We start from the raw sequence: 8,336 nt of genomic DNA, 5'->3' as shown, positions 1-8,336 counted from the left end.
TCTAGAATATACAGAACATGTAGAGTCCAACAGCACCAGTTGACTCTTATAGCATACAATAGAAAATGATGAATTGTTGGAGTAATAGATTCCTCAGAATTATGGAAGGATGACCGAAAATCTCCCTGAAGCCTGTTTTTCATAGATATTCTTTGTAACTTCCCTTAATTTTTAATTATTTTAGATAATGAAGATGTAACAGGAAGAGTTAAAGGTACCGTTATTTACGGTTTCACACACTACAGCTGTACTGAGTTGAATGTGCTTAAGTGTGTGCTAAGGAGGAAGAAGTTATTCTAGAGATACTGAAGGGAAAAAAAAGAAGAAAGGATTTATTTTTTTGAAATGTCACACCCCCTGTTCAAAAAGATTAACTGCTTTTTGATAGGCCAGCCTGCTGTATTTGAGCACAGAAGACCTTTGTGAAAAATGAAGGGTGTGCTGGTTCTTGGTGAACCAAGAAAATGTATTGTGCTAAACTATTATTCACACTGGAATATGTTATATGAAAATAAGTATGTTTTTAATAGATGCCAAATCCCAAGAAAGGCAATCTTTCTCATGGTATTGGAACACCAGGGTATGCTAACTTATACTGGAATAAAATGAGAATTCTTCAGCTAATGATAAAGTGTTACTTTGCATACTGATTATTGGAATACCTGTAAAAAATTGCAATTTGGAAACAAATTTCTCCTGTATGCTAAGAATTTCTAGATAGAAGTCTATTTAAATGCCAAATGTGTGCATTTGACTCATTAACATACAATAAATAGATGTTTTTGTGCAGTAGCTATTTTCTCCACTATTATGGGTACCTGGTAGTGTTAGCAGAACTGTTGTGTTTGGAAGTACCAGAGTATTGGTGTAGTGGAAATGCTAAGTAATAGCCTGAAGCTGTGATTGAGCACCTGATGGGAAGGGAGGGCCAGGGTGGGAAGGGAGCTCAGGTGCATGTAATGTACCTGAGTGACTGGAAGAATGTGCCCCTTCTCAGACCTCATTTAAGGGTTGGCAGTGGAGGTGAGGGGTTATGCAGTTATGGCTATAAATAAAATGGCAGAGTACTGGGGTGAGACATAGTGTTTCTTCTGATATGTCTGTATTGGGTAGATCCTACTGCTGAAGAAATGCTGTCTTGACTGCAAGGGCTAAGAGTAATACAGGAATGCTGTGTTATTCCTCTACTTAGAAGGAACTGACCCTGTGAAGCTCACAGAAATGCTGCTAAAGTAACTACTGCTTCCTTTGCTGTCATGTGTTTTTCCCAAGTTGCTTGGGGAGATTATATTCATAGTAGGAGGGGTTGGAATGGAAAGATAAGTGCTAATGTGAACATGTTGGTTCTAAATGTATGTTGCGGTATATGGACTTTAATCCCTCGTGTTATGTGGGTTATAACAAATGGCAGATGCTATAAAAATACTGTTCTGAAGCCTCTTTCTTAATTCAAATGTTTCCTCTTTGAGATAGCTCACGGTTCTTTCAGCTTTTTTCTGAATGTCTGTGTGATATGTGCTGTCCGCTGTGGATAAAATTGTATGTATAACTAAATACATGGGGACCATCAAATATTAGTCTTTTAAAGGCTGAGATCAAGTGAAACATGGATCTGATTCCTGATGTGCAAATATACATCTTCATTTTTTTCTCATGTATTTCTCTGTGCCCTTTGTTGTAGAAACCGTAACTACAAAATACTTATATTTAGGGAAAAAATAACATCTTCCTTACTTCTCAGAGACAGCATATATGAAGCTTTTCCATGACTCTTTGTAAATAAGTGGGAATGCCCTCTTACCACTGTCTGGATGGTAAGAAAGTCACATCTCAGTGGCACTGAATATGGATTAGGATCTTCATTCCACCTTCCCTTTCTGGTGAGTTTCTACTTAGCTACAGCTGGCTTTTTTAGGTCAGCAAGATGGCTAGCCTTTAAAAATAGCAAGTAAAAATTTGGGGAATAGGAAAGTTATGGCTCATGTGGAGAAGAGAAGCACTTTGGTGGATGAGGATGAATAAAAGTCTTGCAGCAGGGAGCTTCTCCTGACCCATTATTTTTAATCGTTCTGGAGCTTTTCTGCAGTGGACACTTGCTCTAACTGCAGCTAAGTTATTGGTGCACCTGAGCTGATGCAGCTTCTGGTACAGATAGGTAAAGTTATTCTTTGCAGGATAATAATGCTTCAAACAGGGATAAATGCTCCTGGTGCAGTTAAAGTATTTGCTTATCTGCACTAGAAATGTGTGCTGCTGCTCCTGGCTATCAGTGTCTTTTCACTGGGGCATGTTCCCTTTTAGAAACAGAAACTTGAAAGCTGAAGAAATTAAGTGAGAAATTATAAATGAGTGAAAATTACCTCTCACACAAATACAAATGAAAAACAAAGAATTGTTTTTAAATTTTCTTCTGTGAGCGAGGCTGTACTAACTATAGTAATTTTTTAATCTTCTCTAAAATCTACGCTGCTCCTTGGCCAGTGGCCAGGAGAAGAATTGCATTCTGACAGTTTTGCCTTTTTATAATTCTATCAAATACTCATAACTACCCAATTAAGGCAGTTTCTCTTCTGCTAACATGCTTTTTTCCTTGTATTTTCTGTCAAAATTTCTTTTTCTTCTGAGCTTAAATACTTGAATTACTGCCTCAAAAGGACAGATGAACATTTTTAGATATGCTGAGATAGCTTCATGTGTTTTTTTTTTTTTTTTTCTGATGGGCTGTTATGACTTAAGGGCTCTACAGATCCTAATGCAGTGGCATCTGAATGAAGTTTCCTTGCATGTGGAGTCTGGCTGCGGATTTCAATGTGTTGTCTTTTCTTTCTATTCTTTTTGTAATACAGAAATTTCTGGGAATATTCAAGGAGTGCAGTACTCTTCATTTTCAGTTGTCAAGGTAGCTGACAGCTTATTGTTGTATTATGAATAAATTATGCCAGGGTTCACACTTAAAATAAAAGCACAAATGCTTCCTTTTTTTCTTCAAATTTGACAGCTTAAGTTTATATTAAGCATAGCATCACCTGGATGCATACTGCATGAAAATATTAGACTATTCAGAATGAGTTATTAACCCAAAGCTTTTACAATTTCTCAGATGCCCTGAAGTGATTCTGTAGGCTACTGTGGGGTTATGAATATGAGAGAGAACAGGGGCTTCCAGTAAACGTCTAATAGGCTGCAGTATCAGCAGATGTCATTGTTTGGCCACTATTTTCAATAAGAAGGTGTTCTTTATTGTGAAGTGTTGTGTTGATGTCTAACCATATTGCAAGAAAAAAGTGCTGTGTTTGTGTACTTTAGGTTACCTTCTCATGTCTAAAGTAACTGCATAGCTGGGTTTGTGGTTTAAATATAGTCTGTATACTTGTAAGCCAGCTAGCTTTGGTTCACGTTTGGTGCATGTTTTTTAACAGCGACATTTGAGATGTCAAAGCTTAATCGTGTCTCGGTGCTGTCTGAAGAGCTTCTGGTTTCCTTACATCTTAACAAGACTGTTTGGAACAGACAGTTTGCTGAAAACTGAAGGAATGAACTATAGATATGGTCCTTCACTTAAATATTTGATCAACATTGGTGGTAGGTGACGTAAAAGTAACAAATATAGAGACAGCGTGTGCCAAAATAAAAAGCAGTTTGTCTTTTGTTCTTTGATTTGCATAAATTGAATGATTAACTGAAGAGCATGAAGGCATTTTATGTCTTTAAGACAGCTGCCTTTAAATTCAGTGGACTTCAAATCATATTCTTAGTGACATATTAATGATTGTCAGAAGGTGTAGTAGATTTTGATCCTGATTCTTTTTTCTATTGTAGCTTTAGAATTCCAGAAGTTATGGTTTGCTCCGTATAAAGAAGGGGACCATGATCTGAATAGTTTGAGAAGAACTTTTTGTCCTGCTGCTTTTACTGTAAGTTTTAATGCCAAGATCTTTTTATATTATTATTTAAGGAAAAAATCAACTGTCACTATGGAAAAGTGAGTTAATCCTGAAATAGCAAAATAGTTCAGACAGTTAATATGCAAGCCTCAAAACTCCCAGCTAGTTGTAATGCAGGGTTGGAGAAAATGAAGTTTAGTTAGCTAAAATATGTAGAATATTTTCCCAGTTACTTCAACTCTGTGTATGATCATTTTCAGTTTGCTTAGCTTCCTATTAGCTGCCCAGTAATGTTTGTATCCAATAGAATGTTAAGAGTGTTCTCACTGTTATTGTTTCATTTTAAAATGTACAGAAAAGGTGAAAGATGCTGTTCTTCCCACTTTCTCTATCTCCTAGGGTAATTTCCTGTTAATTTTTAAATAATTAACTTTTCTGTTTCTTCCTTTACCTGTGTTCCCTTCTGGTGAATGTTTTAGATCTTTTTATTTCCTTTTTATTGCATTTATTGTTAAACTGCATAGCTATATTCAGAGGTGAGATGAGTGTGGGTATCTGTTGCATGGGGGGAAATAAAATCCAACAGACTGAACTATTATATTTTTTCAAACAAATTTTATTGCTTAAAAACAGTACAAAAATTCTAAACCCCATACAGACTAAATTTGAATGTTCAATGAAATTACAATTTGCTCCATGTTCACCACAGGAAAATCTGCTTAGGTTTTCTCTCATCCGACGTATTTGAAGCTTGACCAGCGAAAATGCTGTCTCAGTACTCTGCTATTGCCATGGTTTGTAGTAGATAGTGTCATTTAAAGGATTGTGGATTTGACAGGTTCATATATATATATATATATATATATATATATATAGATAGATAGATAGATAGATATATAGATAGATAGATATAGATAGATATCTATATCTATCTATCTCTCTCTATATATTCTTCTGTACCTTCTGTATGACAATCCACTTGTTTTATTTCATAGCTGCAAAAACTTGTTGGTATTTAGGAGTTATTTTACTTGTTGAGATAGCTCAAGAATGAAGCATTTTTATGATTTTTTTTTCTTCAGATGAAATCAAATAAGTCATAAATGTCTCCAAGTATGTTGAAAAAATTAAAAGTGAAAATGTTCTTATTCTTCCAAATTTTACTTTGAAAAACAATACCTTTTTCCAGCACTGACTTCTGGTTTTCTACACAGTAGCTTGAATTTCTACAGATCAGAGTGATTTAATGGCTTTTTTTTAATAATAATGCAGCCAGCCCGAAGAGAAGTTGTGCTCTTTTTTTGTGAGAATTCTAGTCTGTAAAGATAGCAATTTCCATGGATGTTCCTGTTTGGTTTTTTTTTTTAAAGTGATTATATAATTTATTTAAAGCATGAACACCAGGTATTTCTGTATATGTCCAAAAGAGACTATTTACTGATCTCAGTGAATGAAAACTCATTCCCTTTGACTATCAGAACCACCTTTACTGTTACAGTTGCAGAAGACAGTAATTAAAATATATTTAATATAAGCCACCCTCATTTTGAAGCTGCCTCAGTTTGCAGCCCTGGGGGAAGGCAAGTAATTAAGTTTGGAGGCAGCACTGAAGCAAAGACAAATAATGATTTGGACAGCACTAGCATAAAGGAAGGTTTCCATTAGATTCTAGAATGCTGTTTTTGACCCTTAGTGGATATACTGCTCCAAGTGCTTTTAATTTCATTAAATGTTAATGTTGGGTATTTTAAATAGAAACAATATTAAACCATGGTTATTCTCCAGAATGTCTATTCCATGCTACAAAATTAATGCCTTTCAACTCAAGAGTCTGATTGGAATTGGCAATCAAAGTCTCTCCAATAGCACCCCCCACCACCATGCATACAAACCAAAGCTTGTAGTAAGAGCAGATGAATGGAATTACAAACAGCAATTGGAGTGATCTGTTGATGGAGTAGAGTGTTAGACAGCAGGAATGTGAGCAGAGGAAGGTGAAGCTGATCTTGGAAATTAATGTTTCTGTGGGCAAGGTAAAATGAGCAGTTATGTGATTGTAATTCCACAGGAAATGGTATTTAAGTACCCAGCTCTGAAGCTAAAATTTGGGGATCTTGATACTTGCAATCATGATACAATGAAGATAAGTACATGACTGTGTCTGAAAAATTCCTTTTTCCAAGACTTTGTGGCTCTGTTTGTCTCTTCACAAACCATTGAGAGTTTGAATGAAGAATTCCAGAATGACTGTCTCATTTCTGTTGAGTTCTGCAACTTAGATTCCATTGTTTCCTATATGTTAACTGTGATGTAACATCTGCTAACAATGTGTGTGTATGCATATAATATGTATTTGTAGGCATAAATTTCTTATTTCACTGACTGATATAAATTAAACTGAATCTTCTCTAGGAATCTTATGTTGTGTTCTCATCAGCAGAGGCGAGTATATATATTTATATTTTTCCAGGAAGTGCAGCAGTATTGGTTACACTAAACATCAGAATGCCTGCATTGTAGCAGTATTTTCACCACTATTTTGTTCAAGCTTCAATTTGCAATATTCTGTTAGAAGATGAATTTTTTCACACCACCTAAGTAAAACCAGATAACACATTTGATGTGAAGAGTCTAAGAGGATCCTTATCTTGTTGAAGAAAAACTTGTCTCAGGTCTTTTTTTGTGAAAAAGAACAGAAATAAACCCCGTGTTCCTGGGCAACAAGTCTTCTCAATGAAAAAATTTCTATTGCTTATGAATTTTTCAGCTTTTGCTGAAAACGTTGTTTACTGCATTTTCTTGTGCTCACTGTGCTGTCAGTAAGTTGCTGTGTTATAAAGTGCTTTGGGACATTCTGTCCATAAAGAGGTACAATAGAGAACTAAATTCTGTTTTATTTGATTCCCTGAAATGGTGCAATTCATTTTTAGTAAATACTGTTGCCAAAGTGATCTAAAGTCATTCTGTTTAAGCATCTGACAATGCCAATACAACACTCTTTTGAATATCTAATCTGAATACCAAAAGGAAATAATAGGAGGCTATATTGGTAGGGATGGTCAGAAAACACGATGAATAGTGTTTTTCAGGGGCAAACAGTATTCACTGCACTTAGGAAACTTCAGGATTTTCTGTTCTTTCTCCCCACTGTTGTCAGTGAATTACTTTTCTTAAGTTTTGCTAGACAAAACATGATAAAGTCGTAAAGCTAGTGGCATTAGAGTGGCATAGAATTTGCTTGTACATTAGAATTATTCTAATATTTTAATGTGTTGAAGTGCTGGAAGTTGTGTGAACTTTTTAATCTAATATCTTGTGTTTTAATGGGTCACAGTTAGATGTATATCTGTTATATTTCCAGTAATGTTCAAGAGATAATGAAGACATAATTGGGGCAAAGAATTGCACGTAAGGATAAGGAAGTAACTCCACTCGCATTCCTTTTGTTTCAGAGATTTTTAGGCCAGAATGTTTCTTTTTCTCCCATCTATTTAAACATTTTTATCTTTATGGGCTTGCCTGTTAGGCATATTTCAGGATGGTTCTTCATTTTTCTTTGTTATTGTACAGACTCAGCATTGTGATATCAACTTTGATCACAGAAGAGTTGGTAACTATGCAATCTGATTTGAGAAGGATAATTTTTAAGTATATATTTCAGTATTGTGAAGTGCATGTTTACCTAACTGTCTAACAGTCCTCTATTGTTGTTTAAATTATGTGATAAGATGAACTTACTGTGATAAACATTTTGGAAAGGATAAAGGAAAGATGTAAAGGAGTCTTGGAGCATTATCCTAAGTATACTGCCTAGAAACCAAGCATAAAGGGAATCTTCAGTGGTTACTATGTCCTGTACTTGGATGGCAGTGAGAAACTATTAAGGTATAAATGAGATTTTTGGATCAATGACTGAGGGTTTTAGAATAACTGTAGACAAAAGAAAACTACTATCAGCCCTTTAGTATATATTGCTTCTTCTTATCCTTATACGTTATATCTTTCTGAGCTAACAATGCTGAATTTCTTGTTGTTGTTGTATTCAATATGCTTCAAGAATATTTAGTTATAGAGAAAGATAATAGTCTGTATTTTATTGTTTCCATTTGGCACCATTGCCAGTGCTACCAGTTTTCCAGTAGTGAAGTGATTACATTAGGATTTCTCTGCCTTTAGGAAGGCTAATATTCTGAATTACGTTGTTCTTTGTTTTTTTTTTTTTAACATGAGTCTCAACCTTCAGCACAGAGGATAATGATTTTGTCAAACTGTAATAATCCCAAGTTTTTTTTTTTCCAATTCCTGATTATTCTTCTACTATGAAGTTTCATAAAGTCATACTTCTTGGAGCTGTTGTGTTGTTACACACTGCTTACTGATACTTCTGAAAAGTCAACAAACACGAACTGCTATTAGGAATATGACTGAAAAGGTGCAAATGAGAGGTATACG

At 35.0% G+C, this 8,336-nt stretch overlaps 1 protein-coding gene across 1 annotated transcript in view; it reads left to right on the top strand.

Annotated features, from left to right (window-relative positions):
• Positions 1 to 815: 815 nt before the first annotated feature.
• LOC116243885 (uncharacterized) overlaps positions 816 to 8,336 on the top strand; it is a 211,591-nt gene continuing 204,070 nt past the window's right edge. The window contains exons 1-4 of the mRNA XM_090149955.1: positions 816 to 1,232; positions 1,742 to 1,880; positions 2,847 to 2,899; positions 3,820 to 3,914. The gene's annotated coding sequence lies outside the window, so the exon portion shown is untranslated. The remainder of the gene's footprint in view (positions 1,233 to 1,741; positions 1,881 to 2,846; positions 2,900 to 3,819; positions 3,915 to 8,336) is intronic.

Source organism: Phasianus colchicus, chromosome 13 (assembly GCF_987193195.1).
Source record: "Phasianus colchicus chromosome 13, bPhaCol1.hap1.1, whole genome shotgun sequence".
NCBI classification, from domain to species: domain Eukaryota; kingdom Metazoa; phylum Chordata; class Aves; order Galliformes; family Phasianidae; genus Phasianus; species Phasianus colchicus.
This window is presented reverse-complemented; position numbering and strand designations above follow the sequence as displayed.